The following is a 25,608-nucleotide window of genomic DNA, read 5'->3' on the forward strand; positions in this document are numbered from 1 at the left end:
CTTCCAGAACCCTCCATGTCAATCTTGTACCTCCTGAGACCCAATTGGTTCATTCAAAGTGTTCTCCTCCCGTTATTCCTATTGGTTTGAACTTTGTATTCCCTGCCTTATGTTCCTCACCAGGTTTCTTGCAATTGGACGAAGTCTGTAACCTTTCCTTGTTCCCTCCCCCATATTTAAGTTGGTGCACAGAGTTTGTTCTCTTTTATTGTTCCTGACCCTTCTCCTGGAAATAAGCCTTCTTGAGAAACAGTAGGGAAGACCCCTCTCTGTTTTTCATCCCGATGCTCGGCACAGGTACACCTAGTGCTTTGGGAGCAGCCTCCCTGCTGCAGCTTTGTAGCAGCCCTGCTGTACCGCCCCTAGGCCAATCCAGGCAAGGGACAGCCGCTCTTGGCACAGTCCAGGAAGGGGCTAGCTGGAAATTGACCCAGCACTCGTGTCACTTCACCAGAGGGACATCCCATGTGAGGTGAGGTCAGATATAACAGCTAAGGGAGGGAGGAAGAACGGGGGTGCATTTGTTATTTTTCAATGTTTGCCTTCCAGAACAACCACTACACATGCTGAGGCCCTGCTTCCCAGGAAGTGTCCAAATGTCACTTGCCTTTGGGAAATAGAGATTAACTTTCCCCTTCGCTTATGCATGCACAAACTTTTGCTTCTTTCTTTCTTTCACTTAAATAAATTGCCTTATCTCAATGCTCTGATTGTTTTTGATCATATTTTCTCCCCTGTCCCACTGGGAAGGGGAGTGATAGGGCAGCTTAGAGGGCACCTGGCACCCACACAAGGTGAAATCACTGCAATGGAGCCAGTCAGTGCTCCAAATGGAACAGTGCGGCCAGCATGGACTCACTGCAGGGAAACACTGGCTTCTTGGCCTTTGGAATTCTCTGAGTGTATTAAGTAGACACATGGATGAAAGAAATCAAGAAAACTTCTTCTAAGGGATTTTTTAAAATACTTCTATTATTAAATAAAACAGTTGCCACAGAACTGGAGGGGAAAAATATTTTACAGCTTAATATGAATCAAAAGACAAGGCCTAATGAACACTTTTCAGGATCAAGAGGAGTCAGCTGTCAAGTTCCCCAGGGAATTATGCTGGTTACAGCTTCATTCAGCTTCTTTATCAATCAGCTGAAGGAACCACTGTACAGTGAATCCTCCAAGTCTGAAGCCACTTCCACTCTTTGAGGTGGCCCAAAGCCAAGTGACTGGCCCAGAATGCCAAAAATTCTTTACAAAACTTTCTCAGTGGGTAAAAAGGTGGCAGATGAGTGACCACAAAAAGGTGAAATAAGGAAAAACTACTCTAAATCTTGCATACACCATGCTACATTCATAAAAACTCAGTTGTATTTAGGAGGGTTTTATTCATAGCTTGCAGTTCTCTAAAATTATTATGCAGCAATAATCTAAAAAAGCCAATAAAATATTGGGCATCAACAGAAAGGTGTTCAGAGCAGGAAATCACTGTTATTTTAAGAAATTTTGGTCATGTCCAGATTGAGACTGTTACACCTAGTTCCGGTTTTTGTAGCTGAGGAAGGAGATGGAGGTAGAGAAGATAACAGAGAAGGGCAGCTAGACAGTCAATGGGCCAGAGAGCTGCCTTATGAGAAGAGATGTGGAAGTCTGTGAGTCTTCAGTAGGGGGCTAAAGAGGTCTTAAGGAATCATGAATGCAATAGAAGATCTGAACATAAAACTGTTACTCACAAAATCTGTCATTAGAGAGGTAAGAAGTGCTTGTTGAAGCACTAGTAGTAAACTTACTGAAGACAAGTAAAATACTTCTTCACCAAATGAGCACTATTAAACTTTTGAAAGAGAGGAAGACGTGGTAAGGAAATTATATTATCACACACACAAAAAAGAGATAGACTGATTCATGGACCACAACACCAGACTAAACTAAGAGAGGTTAGGGATGCAGCAGCTAACATTCCTAATAAAATGATTGGGGAATCTGGGAGAATAAAAGGGGAGTGAATGCTGAACAAACTGAGTCTGCCTTGTGCTGCCCAAGGTGGAAGAAATATAAGATATAGCCAATCTTTTAGTGTCTTAAAGGTAGATTGCACAGTATTAATCAACCAACAGATGAGACAGATGTGTTAAAAGTTGCGAGACAAAGTCCTCCTCTCCATGTCATTCCTTCGTTAACTCTTTAGTGACATCTGCCCCCATTTTCACACTGGTTATACATGCTCTGAAGTGACTCCTTGACTACTTTAGGGCTGGTAGATTTTGATCTACTACTAGTAAAAAGGGAAAGAAAAACATCTTTAAAAGATATTTTAAAAATTACAATAGCATTAAATAAGGTTGCCAATCCATCTTAACCCAGAAATAGATGTTAGTAGAAAAGGTTGGCATTTTCTCAACTCCAAATTGTCAGGAAATGTTTGGGTGTGCCACACCATAGTGAAGCTGACAACATTTGAAGATTTCATTCCTGGAGGAGATGTCAGCAAAGAGGAAAGAAGCAGGAGCTGTTCAGAATCCTAAACACAGAACCAGAAACATGGCATTTGCAAATTCAGTCTCTTCTACACTAGTCTGGAACCTCTTATATACACCATTTCAACTCTGCCCACTACTTTGGCAATGTTGAAAATAGTTTTCTTATAGTAAGTATAGAAGGGGATGGAATGAGGTAAGAAACACAGAACTTTGAGACTATAATGAGACTACAGAGTACACCCTTGCTGACATTTGACTGCTCTTTTGAGATTACCATATGTCAGATATGAGACTTCACAGGACACTGAAATGAAAAGTTTTTACCATATATGCCCCTAATTCTCTGTGGGAAGTCTACGAAACCATCACATATGCAAAAATTGGATGTGTCAGGGAACACAGGTACTCTGGTGGCCACCAAAGCCACCACATACAACCACAGGTCTTTTAGTGGAGAGAAAAAATGAAATGGTAGGTCGAATACACCCTTCCAAACCATAACATGACGTACACTGTAGCAATAGAAACTTAAGTGCTGTAATTTCATTTTCATTTCCCCTAATTAATAGAATTATCTTGCTTTTGACATCTTCACTTTATCAGGGCAAAAAAACAGAGATTCTTACTAAATGGTTGTGATTTTGGACTGCCTGAATGATATTTCAGCTTTAAGCATGTACTGTCTCCTTTCAATATGTAAATCTATTCTAACCAAAAGCAACTAAGTTCAGCAGAGAAGCCTGAATATCAGTGAGAAATGGTGGAATTCAGCCTTTTATATTGAGCAAGTCTGCTTTTTAAGTGCTTTCATGTGCTGTCTAGCAAGATTTAATGATCAATTCTGTTAGACATAATGTTTAATTATTCTAAAATTTGAATGAAGTAAAACATAAATGGACAGCAGCATAATCTCAACATACTTTTTAAAAAGATCATGCTCAACACAGATTTTCAGTTTAAGACCTTTTTTTATGTAACTCCCAGCTTCAATGCCAGAAATAAAAAAGTAATAATAAGGGCTTCATGTCAGAGAGTGAAAAACTGTTTTAAACTTCCCTTCTTTATATTTTAATTTTGCTACAAGCATTCTTGATTCAAGAAATGGGGGAGTTGTCCCTCCTCCCGTCTTTGACACGCTAAAATTAATTTTTAAAATTTAGGAGACAGGACCTGTAAATATTTTTTCCACAGAATTTTTATCTTCTAATCCGTGTGAGCAAATCCATCAAAGATAAGATTTTTTTCTGATAAGGAAATAATAAATTTCGCCGCGAGGGGGTGCTGATGGCAAACCAACAGAACTGTTGTGCCTGATACCAGTGCCCTCATCTGATTTTCTGTGCGAAAACTTCAGGTTCAGATTAGAATTTCATCCCAAAACACATCAGACCAGACACGTTTGGTCAAATTTCATCAGCGAAATCCTGAATTTTAAAAAAATATTGAAAAATTTACCTTTACATTTACCTTTAGGAGTGCAAGGATGCTATATAAATAATAGCCCAGAAGATTCTGAAGTGCTGATATACTGTAATGCATTTAGCACTGTTTCTCATAAATTAACATTTACATTTATGTAGCCAACTTAAGAAGAAAGATCTTTTATTAGTTCTAGTCTCTTGGTGAGTAGGATGTACAGAGGAGGGAGAAAAATGCAGAAAGAGTTCAGGGGAGGAATGAAAATAGAGCTTTATTTCTCCCAGCAATTTTAGTTTTGGAAGCTCTTAATACTAAAATTAGGTGAAAGCCTAAACTGAGGTAACTGAAGGACACTAAGTTATGTTTTACTGTTAACATAAAAACCCAACCACAAGACTCAAATGGTAAAATGACTGTCAAATATCTAAATAATTCCTGTCTAATCACCAGTGTGGTTTTATAGATTGCACATTAGTGAGGAGTGCAGAAAAAGGTAAATATTTCAAAACACAATTTCTTGTGAAAGAAGCCAAGATTTTGGGGTTTGGTTTTTTTTCTGGTTTTACCAATTAAGATCTTTTCCTTAGCATTCAAAAATTAAAAATCATTGATGTATTAATTATTTTAGAGTCACTTATCTTTGTTGCTACAAAACTCTTTTAATTTGGAGTTTGTTGTCTTTGGAGCCACTGACTTGACCCTGGAACTAGCAAGTCCTCATGATTTGGCCAATTTACATGGCTTTTTAAAAAGAGGAGAGAAAAATAAACTTCTAGCCGTAAACTAGTGCTTTCACCCAGCAAACATAGAAAGCTTCCATTGAAATTGAACGGGCACCACATGGCACTGTGAAAGCAGGGCTCACAGCTGAGCTGTGGAGTAGCTCTCTGGTGTGGCACTGGAGCAGAGAAAGAAGCAAAAATAAGATTATTAACAGATTAAGCTGTTTCAAAGCTATGCAAGAACCACCAGCTGGCCAAAATTCGGATGGCGTACAAGTCCCTTCAGAGACAGGTAAGGAGAGCACCATAGTGGTTTAGGATTTACCACTTTGTCATCTAACCCGTTCCACTTGGCACACCATCTGCTGAAGTGGGAGTAATGCTTTCCTGGGGAAATGAGAGAGATAGGTAGGATTTACTAATAATTGGCATGAGGGTTATATGAATATGCATGATCTGAATTCTCTGGGTGTGTGGAAGCAGACTACTTTGGCTCTTCTGGCCATTTTTATCATGATTTGATAGCAGCAGATGGAATTCACTAAGAAGTCTTTTTAAAATATTGAAGCCATTTCTCTTCCCTGCTGCAATAAAGTTTGGAAGTGACATTTATAGTCTATAGGTCAGATCCTGAGGGGTGCAGTTGCACACTTGCAAGAATATGTGGCCAATTCACTGTATGAAGAAAGAGTCCAGTTCCATAAGTCTTGTGGAACTAAAGTCTCTGTCGGGAGTTCCTTGGCAGTTGCTTTTAAGAATGAAAGGCATTCAAGTTAGATTGGACTAGTCTTCTGTAGGTTTGTAACTTCCTGTGGAAGGAGAACTTCGGTCTCTGAAGCTGTATCTAAAATAGTCAGTGTTTCTAAAGCTGCCATTACATACTGGTGTCTGTATCATATTCTTACATGCGTGTCAAATCCACACAGATTTGTATCAGACTGATTTTCTAGTCTAAAGTCAATCAAACTGATTGAACTGAGCCCAGAGAGACCAGCAGTGGCTGGGAAGCTGCTATTCACAACTTGGTCATCATTTCAGTCTGCTCAAAACAAAGTCACAAAATTTTGGTGTCACCAAGCTGGACGGGAATGAGTAATGAAATCTGATATTTCTCATGTGCAGAAGGATACAGAATATTTGTACACTGTGTGCTTCAAATCCAAGCATAGTCTGTAACTAAGATGTATTTATAGGTAAAAACTCACCTATTTCTCATAATACTGATAACAGAAAAGTGTAATGATACTTTAACTATTTTTTCACAGCTGGTGTGTGTGAGAACATAGGTCATACACATTTCTTCCTCTCCCCTTCCAATCCACCCTTCCCATTCTGCCCCCATTAGCCAAGAATTAAAAGAGGTACAAATGGTCTCCCTTACTGTTTAAAGCTTTTGGGATCTCTTACCCTGTCACAATCCTTTCCATTGCCCAGTCCCACAACAGGATTTGGAGGCTCCCAATAGCCCCACGTGTGCTGCAGTTCTGCTCTACCCTGTTCCAGGATTTTCTTAGGAAGGTGTAGGAGTGGGATAACCAAGGAGAGGACAAACACAGTTCCCTCCTCCAAGCTGCTACTCCAGCAGCAATTGATGAAGAAAAGGGAAGAAAGGTATGCTGCACAGAAGCAAAAGCATTTGGGGTTTGCAATGCTGTGTTGAGTAGTACTGGTAACACCAACATTAACAGTGCTGGCACCTCCTCAGTATAATTGGCATTGGAAACAGTGAAAATACATACTGAGCATCAAGAGAATAATGTAGTTGTATACACCCACACATGAGGAAATCCAGAAATTTGAATCACAATTTTTTCATTCCACTATATTTCCATGGATAAAATGTATGCTCTGTGCACTTCTGTAGGACTCTTGAGAAGTGAAGGGGACAACTGCAAAACTGAAAGAGAGAATGAGCTCTCCACACGTAGTAGGCCTGGCTGTAACCACCATTTCTTTCGCTCCGTTTCATGAGCAAGTGGGATTCCAAACAGATCCCTTTATCCCATTTCTGCTTGTCAATATCTACATAAGCCTGCTAAGGAAGGTTGAAATACACCATCACTTTAGGCTCCTTGCCTTAGCAGTTACCTTACCAGTTTTTCTCACTTATATCTCAGTTCCATTTCAAACAGTTGTTTCAATTTATTCAATATTCTGTTCATTCTTTGTTTGTTTTTTTTTAAGTTTGTAGGATGAAATAAAAGCATTAGTGATATTATTTCTTTAATTCAATTAAAAGTAAAGTGAACCAGAGCTCTTTTATCCCAGATGCAAACAATTTATTATACAGGTCTATTAAATAGCAAGTTGCATAATTTTGTTTCCAGGATGGATATTTATATGTATTTATCTGATTATTTCTTCCAGGGCCAGATATATCCATAAGGGTGATATGCAAGTGACACAGCAGCAAGGATAATTGTCCTTACTGGTTAGTAACACATACAGCTCTGGCTGTGCAAAGCAAAATAGTAATATGGACTTCATCCAGCTTGTTAAAACCTTTTATCTCTAAAGCAGGGTGAAAACAGCAACACTCATTACTTTCATTGTGCTTTTTAAACTAAACTCCAGCCAGAAATTATCTGCTGGATCTCCACCAATAAACTCTGTCACAGGTGCAGCCAGATCACTGAAAATACGTACAAACCACGAGGTCATCCTGATCCAGCCCACATGAGTTACTCATAGTTGCCTTAGAGAAAAATAAGATAAATATACCTTGACAAAACTAAATGAGTTAACCTGAAAGAGAAACTTCTATAAAAAGACCCCAAAACCACCAAACCTAAAAAAACCAGTCAACCAAATAGAAATACACATACTCCATCCCCCCAAAAACCTCAACAAAACCAGCCCAAGACAATCTTGATTGGGACCTCAGTTGTGAGCAGTGTGGTATAAGTGGCCACATTTGGGTTCATACACATTCCCCCAGTCATGCCTGTGCACTACAGACCCCTCCAGATTCTGAAACCTAATTCATTCTCATAAAAACAAGGAGTCAATATGTCTGTGTAGCCCCAGCTTCAGAAGTACTTTTAGATCTTTCTGATTAGATCCAGGTTTGTAGTCAGTCTTAATGACTGGGGAGCACAATCCTTGACTGTCTGCCAGAACAAAAAAAAAAAAAAAAACCAACAATTAAGACATATCGTGAGAAGTTTGCAATTGAAATTATTAATGTAAACCTCATAAAATAATTAGGGAGCATTTTGTATTTTCAAAATAAAATATGAAAAAGAATTAAAAAGCAAAAAATCACGTGTGAAATCTGAAGACCCTAACAGAAATGAAGAGAAAACAAAGCAATGGGAAAAATTGTACCAGTAATAGCTGCCAGACCTTGCAGAAAACCCAGGATTCCACGAGAGGATCGGTACCTCTTACCTAGAAGGCAGCCTCTTTCGCTTCAGCTGCTGCTCACACATGATGGTTCTGCAAGGAGTGCTGCTTGATTTTTGAATCAAAGAACTCTTGCTTTGACTGTCTGACAGCTTCAGGATACTACACCTAAATTATTCCTATTCCAGTGCACCTTTCATCCTCCTGCAACTTGCTAAATGTACCCCAAATTGGGGTATCTCATTAGACCATCACATCTGGAGATTTAAGAGAATAAAAACCACTTGCAATATTTGAACAGTTTTATTCCTTGTGGCTCTACTCTGCCAGTTATATAAAGAGTGTTCTCAAGTGTGAAACAATGTCCTCCGCCACTAGTTCAGGCTGCATCTCAGCAGCAGGGGCTCCCACAGCTTTAGTACCATGGGCACACTGGTGAAAACAGACAAGTTCACCCAGAAAGAGGCATGTTGAAACTGAAAATTAAGAAAAATTGCAACTGAGGATAAAGAAGGCATAAATTGCTCTCTGATTAAATTGCTCTTGAAGTTAATGGAGAATTTTTCCCAGCAGTCAAGGACTGGAAGTACCACCTTAAATCCTTTTTTGGTCCTTATTTTTGCTAGCTTTTCACAGAGAGTAACAAGAAAATATAGAAGTGTTTCCAATAATGGAATTAACCTGTTTTTTTTCAATGCAATTTCTGTAAGCAATTAATATCCTTGAACATATTCATTTAATTAAATGTATTTATTACTTTAATTTGCTCAACAGAAGCTGGCAAGAATTATTTCATTTAATCTCTAGGCTGCACACCCACACACTTTCCTACAAGAATTTTAGATTTCATGTCAGAAACCTGAGATCTTTTTACTTGCAGAGGGTCATGAATATTGTTTATTCCTTTTAACTGGCTTCAGTCATCAAAGTGTTGAAGGAGCAGCTGGGACTGGGAATCTCTCAGGAATAGAAAGGCAGTACTAGGGAATGGTAGTAAATTTACATCTCTGAGTGATTTGAGGGTAGTAAGGACCCTCCTAGGAAACAGAATCCATTTTAAGATGGCATGCATACATAGCTGCCTCCAGAACTTAATTTTTGAAATGGATTTTTTTCATGTAACAGTCATGAAAATTTTTGACCTCTACTGTTTAAAGGCTCTGGCACAGGGACCATTTTGCTATTCTCATCATTCCTTGCACAGATACTGTAATGTCTGTCATTCACTGAAACAAGAATTTGCTTTGTGTTCCTGAATGCTGTATTTAATCGCTTAAAAAGTGAACCAGTCAATGCTGTTACATTTCACAGTTACATTTTGAGAGTATTTTTAACATGAGTAGAACTTTCTACGTTGCAAGTGGTTTTGTTCATTTATTAATTAATTAGTCTCTGCCTATGCCATGGCATTTTAACAGCCTGTTCTGCAAAGCTGTGATATTAGATTATTGGATGATATTTCTAGCAGTTGTAGAAAACTCATATGAATCTTCAGTTAATTTTTGAATACATTTGTTAAAAGCCTTGATTTGCTTGTGATTTGGAAGACTGATTTGCAGCTGACAAGAAGACAGATCAGGTACCTGCAAATGCCTAATAAACATCCCCATGGCTCCCAGAGGAAGATCCATTATCAGTGAACCTTAAAAAGGAACATTCAGAGGGCTCTGATGGTGACCTAGGGTGCATCTTACCAGGCTGCAGTGTGGGCTCAGACCTGCTCCTGGGAGGATGTGGAGAAACCTTGACAGAAGTGAAAATATATGCAGCAATTTCTCTTCTGCCATGGTAAGTAGCTATGGCTTATCAGATCAAAGTGAGTCCATAGGACTGCTGCTTCTTATGTGATGGACACAGGCAATGAAGGGGTTACCATGTCATATTTTTTCCCAATTGCTGTAAATGTGGCTGGCTAAGGATTCAGGAAATATTTGCTATAGTCCTATGCCAGCACCTGATTGTGAAAGTCTGATTAGATTGAATTACTGAATGTATTGTCTGGTTTGCATAATAGAACAAAGAAAGGACACACCCTTCTAATCCTATACACAGTCCTGGTGCTGTATTTCCACACTGAACAGATTTGCAGGTTTCCTATGTTCATTTACTACCCTTATTGGGTGAAAATATAGGTTGTACTTCAAAAGTGTGTCACCACACTAGATATGACTCTAGCTTTAGAGCTATTTTCTTCTAGCCAGTCCTAAGGTTATCTGCCCCCAAGCTATCACGTTGTTACACATCAATGCACCATTTACCGACCACAGTGTAAAACATTGTTCTCCCTGCCTAGACCAGCCCACAGCAGTAGTCCAAGAACACCTAACTAGACCTGAGTCTGGCTTTATTTTCCTGTGACAATATTAAATGTAGCTCAAGAAGAAATTTTAATTTTGCCAACTACAGGAAAGTCAAAAATAAACTGCGAAACGTTCGAAAGACTACTTTTGCACTGGTTGCTTTCAGCCTCTCATTCTCTGTGGCACGAGAACAGTTTGAACATGTTTTCACAGAGGAGTGTTCTGTTTGGACTTAGATACAAAAGAATGTATTGCACCAGTTCTTACAAACACATATCTCATGCACTGGCGAGTTGCGCATAAACCTATCAGCTGTTTGATGAATATACTGAGCCTGTTAGTCCATCTTGTCACTTCTGCTGCGAAGTGCCCTGCTGGCTCAGTGGAGCTGCTACTTTTGTCCCTCTCATTTGTTTAATATTTCTTGCTTCCTGTCTCGTAAAGGCAGAGCTGTGTCTGCTGTGATAACACAGATCAAACATTTTTGAAACAATGAAGGAACCCAAATGTGCAAGGATTTATTTTCAATATATGTGATTCACAATCAGAGAACTAGGAAGTGGCAGGTACAAGTGTTAAACTGCAAGATTTGAAGTGTAGCATGCTTTATATATCTTGAACGCAAATGACAAATGAAGCTGGGAAGCTGCAGCATCCTGGAGTGAGTACCACAAAGCCAGTCATTTATAGAAGACAGCCACAAAACCATGAATGGGTGGAGACAGGAAGAAAATCCACTGATGTGAACAGAAGAATGATGTGCTTTGGGGCACTGAGGTCATTTCATCAGTTCAAGAGGACAGAATCAAACGAGCATGAGAAACCTTGCAGGAAAGTCGTCATCGCTGTAAAAATAGGAACCTCTGTAATGAAAACTGATATAGTCCAAATTACACCAGGGAAGGAGAGAGGAAAGTAAATGGGATTGGTGTCATCTGCCATCAGTCAGCTCTACAGTACAATCAATAATTTGTTTTTTCAACTTTTTTTTTCAATGGACTGCAATTTAAAATAACCACAGAAGGTCTGACAGCCTCACAGAAAATAGAGCTGTACTCTGTGGTCGTAATGCTCAGTTACCATATAACTCTCATTTTTAAGGTTCAAACCAATAACTTACGGGATAAGCATCTTCCTACACACTGTGGCAAACCTTGTAGTGGTACAGTGGTGTTCATCAGACATCAGACTACACAAACCTAGAAAGATTCACAGAATCATTCAGTCTGGAAGGGACCTCTCAAAGTCATCTAGTACAGCTTGTTGCTCTGAAAAGGCCTGCTTCAAGTAGGTCACTCATGTTCTTGTCTAGCTGAATCAATCTCTGAAATAATGGAACTCCCAAAGATGCTTTGGGCAATTTGTTCCAGTGTCTGACCATCCTCAAGATTAAAAATAAATACCTCTATTTCCTGCATAGAATTATATCTGACAATTATCACATCTAGAAGAAAATTCTCACCTACCAGCTCACATCTCTTATCTCAAAACCATGCGTCTCCAAGAGGAGTCTCACTCCATCTTGTATGCAGTCTCCCACTAGGCAGCTCTGGACAGCAATAACAGTATTGTGTCCCAGTGGTTTCCTCTAAGAGCTTTCAGCTAAAAGCTGGATTTGTTCAAGCCCAATCCTCTCAACTTTTTCTCATACACTTTGTGCTCCAGACCCTTGAGCATCTCACTGCTGAGTCCAAAATGGGATGCAGTACTTCAGAATTGATTTCACTCTACAGAGGGGAAGAGACACCTCCCTTTGTTTGCTGGCTACAGTCATGCTAATACAGCCCAGGGTGCAAGAGGCCTTCTGCAGTGTAAAGGAACGCTGAAACACTGCTGGCTGATGGTCAGTTTGTTGTTCACCATGATTCCCAGGGCCTTTGCTCTGAAGCTGCATTCCAGCTAGTCATCAGCAAACTGTGTCTGTGCATGGGATTATTCCATCTCACATGCAGTACTGTACCTGGTCGTGTTTGACTTTTCGCAGTACCTGCATTTTTCCAGGCCACAAAGATCCTTCTGAAGAGCAGCCCTGCCCACTCTCATCTGCTGAGAGCACAGCAAATATCTTGTCTGCCTCATCATTCAGTTCATTCAGACCATATTGCACAGAAGCAGCCTCAGGATGACCTCCAAAGGACATGACCAATGAGCAGTTGTCAGATGGACTTTGTCCCATCGATCCCTCTGAGACCAGAATGACATGCCCAAATGAAAAAAGGGGCAATTATGGCTCTTCCCCTGCCTGTGACTGGGGAGAGCATATGATCGCATTGGCACGGGCTGTCCCAGGGCAGGAGCTGCTGGACTGGCCAGTTCCCCAGCTGTGTGAGGGAATGAATCATCCGAGAATGACGAGACCCACGCTAATCATTCATATGATGCCACATTACTCATTCTACAAAACTACACACAGCTGAAGCAGTGAAGCTTTCTGCAAGATCTTATCGTCTCCCTGGCAGTCAAAAGTGTGGTCACCTCTGATCTGGGTTCAGTTCCCAGTTTTGCAGTAGATTTCCTTTATAATATTAACCTGGGCTCTCTTGAGCCATTTACTTGGTTAAAATCTATGCAAAAATGCTATCATAACTTCAGTGAAAAATCCAGAACGTGACTTAATAATAGAAAATAGGAGTACCTTTTTTTTTCAATGCACTTTTATTAAATGCTATTTATTCTTATTAGTGAACATTTGAGTCTAGTGGTATTTGCAAAGGGTTTGAAACATTTGGTGGAAAATGTAAAGTAGTACCATTGTTTCTTAATCAAGTACTGTGACAATTATTTCATAGGGTATTTAGATCAAGGCATTGACAAATCTCCAAACCAACTTCCTCCACACCCCAGCTCTTCCCCTGATGGTGCAGGGCTTGCAGTGCTCCCATCAGCTAGGCGGGTCCCCTCAGCAATAATATGAGTGAAGCCATCCAGCATTTCGCTTTGAAAAAGGAAATGCATTTTCCTGAATATGTGCCAGTTTCTACTCCACCCCTAACTCTGCACTGCTCAGTTACACACAGTTTAATTGCATGAAAGCTACAGAATTTGTGATCCATTACTACTCCATCACTGCATTTTCAGTGACAGTGACTGACTTTATTGCATTATAAATAGAAGTATGAGAATAGGTGTAGCAGTGAACCGTGTAGATAAATGAGCCCCTGAATGCTAGAAGATTCTAAAACTTTCTTTTGAACCGGAAAAATAGAGAACCAATTGTTGAAATTAGGTAGGATGTGTTCTAAATATCAAGTATTCAAAATACTGTGTGAAGAACTGCAGAAAACATCCTCTGTATACATGAATATTAAAAGAGAGTTAGGTTATCTATGATAACAGTTTTGTAAGCTCTACAACCCTTAATTAGTAGATACAGCAATTCTTATGGAAACCATTAAATCCAAGGTAGACCCTGTAAAGGCATAGAGCAATGAAGTATTTATAAAGATCCATGACAAAAAGCAGTAAATGTGAGAGACTTAGCTACATCAGTGATAGTTCTTCTGTGCTAGTAATCTTCAAAACAAAACTCAGTAATTCTGGAGGGGTCATCCAAAGAAATTAGAAGAAGAGGTAGCAAAGGAAGTTACCTCTGTCTCCAGATTCTGCCCTTCTTTACCTTTATTTATGCCCTTTATTGAACAACTAAGCCAGAAGTTTTCTGAAAATACCAATTACTTGTACAGTGAGAGTAATCATTATTGATCAATAATGAGTACGTTGATGACTCCATTTCATTTCACATCAATCCAAAGCACCTGTTCATCTTTATTACTTCAGCATGATGAAAAAAATTACTTCCCTAAACATTTCATTGAATGTGCCATTCACCCTGTTTTCAATATAGTACCAAATTAAGTTTCAAAGTAAGACAGTGAAAAATTTCATTTGGAGAAAAATGCATTTCTGCATTTCTTCCCCTCTGCCACACTGTTTTTCAGATAAAACTACATGCCAGATTCAAAATTCCTGAAAATATAGCAAGAACTCTTGTACCATCTGTTTTCTGCCCCTCTGCTGAGGTAACATGCTTTCTGCAAATTTATGTCAGCAAAGATTATATTAAGACATATGCTGAAAAATATAACAGCTAATTTTTCAGAGTGGCTAATCTTCAAAAGTCTTATTTGTAAGAATAAAATTTAAGTTAAGAGGGGTAGGTTGAATTTGAGTTGAAGCCTCCATAAAAATATAAAAGGACTAGTATGACAATATCCATCTGGGGCACCATTATGAAATTCCACTGACTGGGTGTTAGGCATATCATTTTCTGAAGTATATATTTCCTTCTATAAATAAGGTTTCCAAAGAATAATTGCAGGAAAGGAAAAAAAACAGAGGATAAAAATATTTTTTTAGTAAAATAACCTTTAGCTAAGTACACACAAAAAACTTAACAGTGTTTTTGCCTTAGATATATTTTAAATTAGAAAAATAAACTCCAGGTTTTTCTACCAATTGCTCATGAATTCAGAAAAATGGCTGTGACTGAAAGCTATTCTCTCTAGGCCTTCTCACCAGATGCATAAGTATTTCTTGTCTTAAGGCTCCATGATTTAATATGAACTGTGTGTAACATGCTTCACAGAAGTAATTAGTCGGTGATTTATTTTGTAATTCAAGATTTAGGCTCAGTAATCCATAACACAGTGGGATCAAAAAAAGGCACTTGAAATTGAATTTCTGCTTGGAGGACACCTGAAAGTATTGCCCTGTTCAGCATGACTTTTTGAATGAAAGATTATGAGGTTTCATTTGAATTTTTGCTGAGCACTTAGTTGTTAATTTTCACGCATGGATATTTTGCTTATAAGTTTAAGACTCAAAAAGTGTCCTAAAGCATGGGACTGGAGCTTTCAAGTGGTTTAACTTTCTTAAACCCTCTGGACAAGATACTGCTTTCAATTATGAGGCCATGCTTACAATGAAATTTCATTATTTTCTCTTTAATTCAGAAGATACAAGGCTACTTCTACCTGTTTGGTTTCCTTGGATGTGTCCTCTTCTTCCTCCATATGGGATTTGAGGACTCTGGGCAGTTACAGGATTTTTGTTAGCATCCAGTAATGCCATCATATCACATGTTTTAAAAATCTTAGCATGCCTCTCAGATCCACCTTGCTGCAGTGGAAACCTGCCCATGTTTATATGTCTGGAAGTAGACTTTCTCAGTGATTCAGGTTAAATTTAACACAAATCATCTCAGGACTGAAAGCAGTAACATTTTATCTGCATGGCAGTGGGATGCCAGGGCTTTGCGCAGATTCTGTATTTCTAGACTTCATTTACATAGGTTTATATTATCTGTGCTTTTCTCTTGGGCACCAAAATCCTCCATTACCCCGAAAACTGAGTGTTAATTACAGTTGGTTCCCAAAGGAGATTTGGTTTTCAAGCTCTCAGGCACAAGAATGGCAGAGCACTGCCTTCATCTCCCAGAGCCTTCATCTCCTCTGACCTTTGCATCCCAGGGACCCAAACTGAGCAACAACATTTTCATCCAAAAGCAAATTATAAATTTGATCCCAATGCTGCAAATTCTTACCCATTTACATCATTTCACAGCTCTGATTATTTTTGAGGAAATTCATAGCTGTGGTACATCATGCCCCTAGAAGCACAGACAAGGCCTAAGATACCCCAAGATCTGGATACCACAGGTTCGAGGCAACTCTGAAAGCAACTGAAAGAAATAAGTCATTTTGCAAAGTACTGAATATCACTGCAGTTACTAATAGAAAGATAAAGCATTAAAAAGTTATGCTTTTTATAAAAAAAGATAAAGTGGTTTGCTATAACTACCAAGACTCCTGCCACATAAAGACATTCTCTGTTCTCATTGCACCAGTAACAGGAGAGAGGTTTATGACAGCACTTCTTGTTGAAGGGAAAGTTAAAAGAGGTAAAGGGATGAAAGAGTTAAAAATGCAACTATGGAAGCAATATTCAAAAGAGATGGAACTGAAACACTCTTCTTTCTTGGAATTTATCTTCTTTGCTTAGCAAAAATGTAGCAGCAGCAAACAAAGCTAAAGTAATTCACACTAACTACTTTTCTTCTAGTTTTGCAGTTCTCTTACCTTTCCATATTCCCTGTGAATAAAGCCTTTATAAGGCTCTAAGAAACACTAACCACAGTCTCTGGTGAGTGCAGTTATGAATTGTAATGAATAATTATGAAGTAGTCTAGATTTGAAGATTTTATATACACAATCACTGCAGGCTACTAACAAGGTCATTGCTAAGATTCTATGTGACTTAATGTTTTTATTAAGGACTTGAGAGGAAAAGAGCAAACCACATGAATTCAGGGTTATCTAAAGCGTCCCTTGTGAAAACATCTGGAAAAAGTGATCCAAACAGTAAAAATTACACTTCTTAAGTGAGAATCAATTCTGCTGAGAAAATATAAGTGTTACCAAAACCTTCTATGCCCCTTTCCTGATTTGAACCTCATCAAGTCAAGCAGCTACTGTCCTAACTTCATACTCTTCCTTAAAAGACTGTACCTACTTTCTTTCTGTTTGTTTCTTCTAGATTTTTATATTTGCATGTAGTCACATTTTTCACTAAAATTTATGGGGAAAATTTAAGAATAGACAGAAGTTTATGCTGTGTCTTTGACAAACCTTTTCCATATGATGCCATTAGATAGTCAGAATAATGCCATACTTCACCCTGTAGCATTCAGAGAAGTTAATTATTGAGGGAAGAAGGATAAAGACAGCTGGGTTAAATCTTCTCTTTGATATAAAGGAAGTTTTATTCTGATTTTTCCTTGTACATAGAAAGAAAGGTGTTGTCTTGTTCAGCCACTTTACGCAGGAACTGGTCCCAATTACCCTTTACAATAATTTAGGTGTGTCCCCTGAGCCTGCTACTCTGCTTCTGTGCACAGGGTATGAAGAACTGACATATGTCATTAAAAATTCAACAAATCCCTCTTTGCTGTCATTTGCACCAACTTCCTGCCTGATGATACTTCTCTTTCTCCCACAGCCCATGCCAGTGCAGGACCAAAACTGTGCTTTTTCAGTCGTACTTGTGTACTTTGAAAAGGGAAAAAAATTCCCCAGAGAGCACTGCTTGTGTTATTGCTGCATCAGCAGGTTCTTGCTTGCTTCCTGTGATCACTAAGCAGGGAGAAGTGGCCACAGGCAGAGTAGCTCCCAAAATCAACAAACAGCCAAGCTCATGGGTAGAATCTGGTTTTAAACTGAGAGCAAAGAACTGAGCTGTGATTTAAATCAAGACTAGTAATAAAAAAATGAGGAAGATAAAAGGGGAATGGGAATAGACTCAAATATCTGGGGACTGCTATAATAGCTCTCATTCCACTGTGTATTGGAAAGTATCAGGTCAGCTGATAACAAGAAAATATATTCTAATCTCATTATTGCTGCTGAATATTGAAGTGGGAATAAGCTAGGTAAGCCTGTCTCAACCTTCCCATTTTGTGTCATCTTAACATGTCAAAGACAGAAGAATTAAAGCCTTGTCCTTGAATAAATTACCTCTTCTACACATACAGAAATGCTGTATAGGTTACGGTCTCTCTCATTTTCCTTCCAACCATTCTTCATCACAATCAGAAATCTACAGCTAATTGTCAAATGGCACCCTCCATGACTAATTAACTATCAGGGAAGCTAACATTACCAGGAATAAAGTGTTTGATGGGGTGTTTCCCTCTATTTCACATTCAAAGAGTCTGTTATAAATTGATGATACCACAGCTGACTTTTCTTTCAAATGCCAAAGCCTTTCCTATGTAATAGAATGTGAATTTAAAGTAGAAAGGCATTATCCTTTATGAACCATATCACTGCAACACCATAAATCACTTTTCTAAATGATTTCTCCATGTTACATGAGTAAAATGCTGAACCTATCAATCCCTCTTGCTTTATGAGTCTCGGGACAGCACAAAGGCATGAAAGCTGAAGGAGAATATATTAATCCTTCTGAAAACTCACAACTCAGCTAATGTAAAGAAGTGAGCATGCCTGACACTGCTCATTTGAAAGCTACAAAATGAATAACTCAAATGGGGAAGGTAGTGCTATCACATTCTCACAAGGAGACATAACAAATGGCGATCTACTGAGCATATATCAACAAATTCTGATCACGCTAGTGAAAGCATCTATCGTGGAGCTGTCAGCATGACAAAGACAGTGGGTTCAGAGGAGTCCACAAAATTCATCAGAGGGCTGCAACACCTCTCCTGTGAAGGCAGGAGTTGCTTAGAGAGCTGGGGTTGTTCAGCCCGGAGAAGAGAAGGCTTTGAGAAGACCTTACAGCACCTTCCAATACCTTAAAGGGGAGTATTAGAAAGACAAACCTCCTAGCAGGGCCTCTTGTGATGGCACACGGAGTAATGGCTTTAAATGGAAGGAATGTCAGTTTAGATTAGATACCATGAAGACTTTTTTTTTTACACTGAGGGTAAGTGACACGGGAGCACGTTTCCAAGAGAGAATTCCTCATCCTTGGAAACAGTCAAGGCCAGGTTGGAAAAGACTCTGAGAAACCTAATTGTCCTGGGTTGACTATATGATGCTTTTATCCCCAGTCGTCTCATTCTGTTTATGTTGAATAAGTTTTGTACATTTAAGAGTGTTACAGAGAGTGAAGGGGGGGAGAGAAGAAGCGCGCAGTTTGTTTTCAGACACTGCACTCCTCCTCCACGTTCCTGCTCCTGACTGTGTTGTTTGCGGACAGACAGCGGGGCAGAGAGCTCTTCTTTTGCTTTTTAGTTAGTTAGTTTTAGCTAGCTGAGGCAAAGAAGTTCCCTGGACTGTCTTTTTTCCTTTTTCTTTGGACCTCTTGAAACTGCTCTGGACTGCACAGGAGCGCACCGGCAGCTGCAGCTGTGGCCCGCCGGGCCGGGCCTGGCCTGCGACAATTCCAGCACAGGAGGGATTGATCAGAGACTGAGTGAGCTGAGCTTCAACCCGGGGTTTTCTCAGTTTGTCATCTCTTTTAGAGTGGCAAGGGGTCTCACTGTTTTGATATTGTTTGGTCTTATTGTTTAATAAACAGGTTTTTTCCACCTTTCTCCAAGTGCGTATTTTTTCCTCCCGGACCAGTTGGGGGGAGGGGCCGATTGGATCTGCTTTTCCCACCGGAGCTCCTTGGGGGATTCTTCCCCAAATTTGCTCTAAACCAGGACAATAATCTAGTTAAAGATGTTCCTGGTCATTGCAGGGGAGTTGGACTAGGTGGTCTTTAAAGGTGCCTTCCAACCCAAAGTATTCTATGATCCTGTGATCTTCCTTAATATATTTAACTGGATACTCTTGTTTTGCCCTTTCTACTGGTAATTGTGCACTGCAGTCAGGCTCTACAATATTTGAAAAAGCTTATTATATCAAGATTTTTAAATTGCTAACATTTTAAGAGTATTACTAAAATTGAAGTGGTCATCTCAAAAATTCCTTCTTATAGTGAAATTATGGATATACAAATATTCCTTCTCCTCACAATTATCATCCATAGGGACCAGCCTCAAGGCTTTAGGTCACCCCTTTCATCCAGAGGTGAATGAAGGAGACGCACACCCCACAGCACCTTTGCCTTGGTGGGGAAACCTGCTCAACTTTCATCTGGGGAATTGAGAGATACCCCTTGGACAGCAGCTACACCAAATCCAAGTGTCAGTAGCAAAACCCAGACTCCTCAGCCAGCAGCTGTTAATGGTTAGCATACTTCTAAAATTTAAGTATGTCTCTAACTTCCTCCAATGAGCAGCCAACGTTAAGGGAAAGGTCTTGTTTAAAATATATTATCTTTGGCATCCTAACCTGTGGAATCAGTACTTGGCCAACTGTTGGATGGCTTCACAAAGCAGGACCACTGGATTGAAAGAATCCTTGTAACACTTTCATCAAAGAACCAGAAGCCTGCGCTGTAATTTTTGATTGTGTTTCTTTAGTAAAATAAACATCCATATATATAAATAAAGCAATGGCATGCTGTTGAACAGAGATTTCTCTTTGTACACTACCAAGGCTGTATGGAGACAGACACATAAATTACTGATGTCCATTGGAGGGTGTTATGTATGAATAGTTTAGTTTCAGATTCAAAGAGTGATTCCATGTATCGACTGATCAATAGTGATCTGACAATCTTTCCAAATACCTGATCAATAGTGACAATCATTCCAATTACCTGCCCATAGGTGATGCCTCTTTGAAGACATATTCCAGCTGCTAAATCAGATAAAAAATAAAATAGACTGTGCTGTGAAATTTGAAAAAAATCTCAATGTTATTCTAATGCCTCTGAATGCTTTTGATTTCAATGTGAACAGAACAGGTATTCTCTCTGTATTGCTTTCCAAAAACATACAAAAATTATAACTTGGTGAGGTAATAAATTCAGCTACAAATTTCTAAACTATTTCTTCTTACTGACTGTACCATCAGAAACTTTGAAAACTCTAATTAGAGACAAGGCTGTCTCGTATTTTCATGGAGTTTGACCGCTTTTAATTTCTTCTGCTCAGCAATCTGGAAATGCTAAAAGAATAGACATTAATTTCATACTTTAAAATATACAAGTAAGCACATTGTTTATTGCTTTTTTTTTTCACCTCCACAACATCACTAAAATAATTATCAATGTACTTAGAAAAACCACAGTTGACAGAACCTAAGAGACACTAAGTTAGCCTAGCAATTTAAAGAAAATGGTACTTTAATATTTGAAGTTCTTAGCAAATTCAGGTCCCCTAGAATAAGTCAATATCTATTGGCATTAGAATATTATTTTAAAAAACCCCTCACTACACTGACATAAGTAGTTTCTCATAGTGTCTGACAAATTAGCACTTCTGTTAATTTGGCACAAACATTTGGCTTGAATAATTTCCTAGAATTATATCCATTACAGTTTGGTGCCTGTGGCTGAACAAATTTCTCCCTTGAACAGAACAGAGATGAGTTACAATTGACACCCACAGAAATGTAATTGCCTCCAAAATCCTAACAAGAGCCTCTAAACTCTGCAGTGCCCCATCACTGTTTGTCAGCTTACACTGACTTTAAAGCAATTTGTAGTTTGACATGCGAACATTTGTCATTGCAAAATCGTTCCTCATTTTCTAGCCAGAAAATCAAATGGAACTACTTGTCTACATTTCTGGTTCAAAATTTTAAAAAATGTGTTTATAGAATGCAAAAAATAATTAAGAGTAGGCCTCAATTACCAGTCATTAATCCTTTTTTTTCTTAAGTCATAATAAGAAACACAGGCACAGAAGATACTTATTCAGTAATTAGTTTACAAGGAAAACCAAAGAAGTTTACTGGTTTCCAGAGTTCTAGGAGTCATCTTTTTAGGCAATATGCATTTTATACCATTTAGCCATAACTCTTTAACTTTAGTAGTAAGTTGCCCCTGCTTCCTTCTCCAGATGCAGTTTCTTGGCCTGAGTCTACTTAACACAAGAGAAATCCTTCGCGGCTTAGGAAAAAAACTAAACCAAATTTAAAAAATGAACAAACAAAAAAACTCAAAAAAAAAAAAAAATCCCTCCCCCCCAAAAAATAAAACAAACCCATAAAAACCAAAATACAACCCAATAAAACCCTCCAGAGAAACCCCCACAAGGTACACACAATGCAGAAATGTACTTTATTTTACTTTTAAGCTATCTTTTTCCTATGTGCATGAATATTGCATAAATTTCAAGCTATTCATGCACATAGGTGATCACAGAAATTTCCATGCAAAGTAAACATTTGTCTGCATGTCATCATGCTGCTTATGATGGCATGAGAGTAATTCACAGCTGTAATCACAAGGTCAGAAATGCTCCTTTGTCCTGTCTGAACTTCTCCAGCATCCTCTCCCACACAGACATAAATTTGTACAGCCACACATGCACAAATTGGATGGACAGATTGCACTTCAGATCAAAAATTCAGTGGGATTATTGCTCTGGGTAGATGGACTTAGCTGGATAATTTAGGTGATCTCTTTGCAGTCTCATCCAGTCCATTGCTTGCTTCACATCCTCCCCTCAAATTACTCATGTCAAACCATAGTGCTTTGGGTAAAATTTATTTTCCTTTTCCATCTGTGTTATCTAGTGGTTTTGTGTTCTTGTCTGGCTGTTCTGCCAAGTTTACTGAGACTCAGGGAAATTAAACAACTGGCCACATATGTGTCAGCTCAGCCAAAATTAGCATCAAGTTTTAAAAATAGACATATAACTGCATACAAAATAGGAAGAAAATGGGAAACCTTGTCACTTTGAGGGCTGTTGAGTTTGGTTTGGGTTTTTTTTTCCCTACAGATAAGCTTAGGCAAATTATGATCCTATCAAGACGAGTAAATCCTTTTCTCCTGGTAAATCCTTGACTGTGCCATAGAACCATCTTCTTGCTCAGAAGTAGTAAAGTTCATAACAGTTTTCCTCTTTTTGCACCACCTCAGAAGGACAAGTTGTAGAAATGCACAGTGCTGTATCCAATTTTTTAAAAATGAGAGACATCTGTGGCTGTTGGTACCTATATTAAACTCTCTTCCAGATAAGAGACCCACTATTTGTTGTAGCCTTTCTTGGAAGCTGAGAGAAAAACAGTACAGTAGTTCACTAACATGAAGAAAATTCACCTCTTTTTCTGTCCTGATTTCTAAACTTTCCTGCTTTAGGCCTGTAAATAACTGCATTTAAGAGAATTGTGAGATGCATAATAAAACAAAGGATTTTATGAGGTAATAAAATATTTTCTGTATTAATATTACTGTGTGTCTAAGAAAAGAAGTAGTAGATTTGAAAAGGAAATTCAAGTAGGATCTGTGTGAGGCATGGGCAAGCTTCAGTTTGGCTCAAAAGTTATTCAGATATAGTTCCATAATAAAGCATGCATTAATATTAAGAATATATGAGGATATAATACTATACTATCTTACTACTAAGGATAGATGAGATTTTAATAATATATCACCTCTTTGTATTCTATGTTTTACTTCCTGACATCTTCCCAAGATGCATGCCAACTGCCTCATGATTATTTAATGCATGTTTATAAGTCTAAGATTTGAAACTTGTAAAAGGTCTTCTGAGGAGAAAAAAAAATGTCCTCATCCATAATTTCTTTTGAAATTCCACAGCTCTTCAAAATAATTTGTGTTTAAAATCAAACACTGACTATCACCTTCTAGCAAAACCATAAGTTTATCTGGTCCCAACAGATTCCTAGAGAAAGGCAAGAATTTCAGTTAATTGCCAGATTTTCACAGTATCCACTCTCTCAAATTAGAACTTGAGATTAGAAAAAAAAAAAAGGCAATAAAAATTACTTCTTTTTAAGTATAAAAGATAAGTGATTTTTCTTCTTGCAATACTATTGACGAACTCAGTTCCTAATATGGAACTTTTTCATTTTCCTTGACCTTGAAATGGAACAGGTGATACATAGTCATTTATGGCTCTATGTGCATGAGGCTACAGATTTTCTTGTATGTCCCAGTGCTTCAGATTTTTGTAATACCCTTTTAGAATTTGTAAATCACTCATTAAGGGCTTACTACTTTTAATTACTTCATATCACTTTAAAAAAATCTTTGGTCAAAATCCTTGGTGATTTTCAGTTGTCTCCTCAAGAAAAAAAAAAAAAAAAAAAACAACCCAAAAAAACCCTTCAGTATTTGACATGCCCTTCAGCATTAGTATTTTGGAATAAGATATGTCTACCCTTTGTTCGTTATCAAAATCTATTTATATATTTCCATTGGGAAATATCTGAGATTTATAAGGCAGTGAGAAAAAGCACTAATCCATTCATTAGCTGAGCATTTGATCTTTTTTCCAAGACTATTCAGGACAAAAAAATTAGGCTTCAGTATTTTTCTTCTACGGCAATATAATCTTTAATGAAAATCATCAAAACCACAAAGCTGTTTTCTGATAGGTCTTTGAAAACATAATCTCTGAAACTTTCTGAAAGCAAGCTGTAAAATGTCTTTGAGAAGAAATATATACAGGTGCCAAATTATGAAGCTCAGACACTGTACAGGGGTAGCATGACCAAACTCAGCCACACACACACTGAAAAAAAATAAATACTAAATCCCTGTAATGTAGTGTTAATCTTTACTCAAGATGTCCCCAACCCCTCTAGTAGTATTCTTCTCTTTTTTACTTGCATATAAAAATAGAAGGATGAAAGATATTTTCCTCATCCCCCTTGTTCCTGTTTTTTTCATTTCCCCTTATCTATTTCATCACCTCAGCAAATTAAAACAAACCAACCTCCAGTATAAGAATTAAAATACAACATTGAATAAATATGTCAAAATACAACATTAAATAAATACAACATTAAACAAATCAATTTTAAGGATAAGCAGGTCAGATTTTCTGCTGATACTAACTGATACACAGAGATTTCTATCATTTTCTGTGCAGTTAAATATGCTTATACTTTGGCAAACACAGGAGGAAGAATGTAATTTCAGATATGCTCTTGTTCTTCTTGTTTGCTGAAATATTTATACTACACAGATTCTGTGTTGGTTCAAAAAAATGTCTCTCTCAGATATGATATTTTTCAAAGCTTTCAGTGCTGGAATGAATCTGAAGCAGATCTTGAATTAATTTTAACACTGCCTTTGCACTAAAAAAAGTACAGAAGAGCTTCATGAAAAATCTGTTAGATGCTCCAGTTGGGGACAATCCTTTACCTTGCAAAGGCCAAATTTTATACTGTTCTGTTCCATGTTTCCTTAAAATAAAATAAAAAAATAAAGGTAACACTTTCCACAACGATCAAGAAGGTACTCATCCTTAAAATTCTCTCTAACCCCAAGACACAGTAACAAGAATTCTTAGACAATATTTCAAGATTGGCAATTTCTCCTCCAGTGCAAAAACATAAGCACAGGTGCAGAGTCAGACTACAAACCCTCACAGCTCGGCACTATGTTTGTCCAGTTAGAAGCCAGTTCTGGAAAAGTTGACCAGCACAGGAAGTAAAAGTAAATAAAAGCAAGTAAAAAAGAGAAGAAATACTACTAGAGGGGTTGGAGGCATCTTGGGCAAAGATTAACACTAAATTACAGGGATTTAGTCTTGCCTTGCAAAAACAATCTGCCCTTCAGATGCCCCCTTAGCCATCCTGTGCCATCACTGCATTTAGGAAAACAGCACAAGTATTTCTAACATTTGAACTTACTGTGTTCTTGCCCACACACATTCTTAGCATGTAAAAAAGCCCATGAAAAGGAGCTTCACACCTCAAGCCCAGCTGTATGAAGCACATACTCCTTTCTTTTGAGCCTCTTCCTCCTACTTTTCCTTTTCCCCCCTTAGATCTTGTTTTGGGAAAGGCAGTGAAT

The sequence above is a fragment of the Melospiza georgiana genome, chromosome 1 (assembly GCF_028018845.1).
Source record: "Melospiza georgiana isolate bMelGeo1 chromosome 1, bMelGeo1.pri, whole genome shotgun sequence".
Classification (NCBI taxonomy): Eukaryota; Metazoa; Chordata; class Aves; order Passeriformes; family Passerellidae; genus Melospiza; species Melospiza georgiana.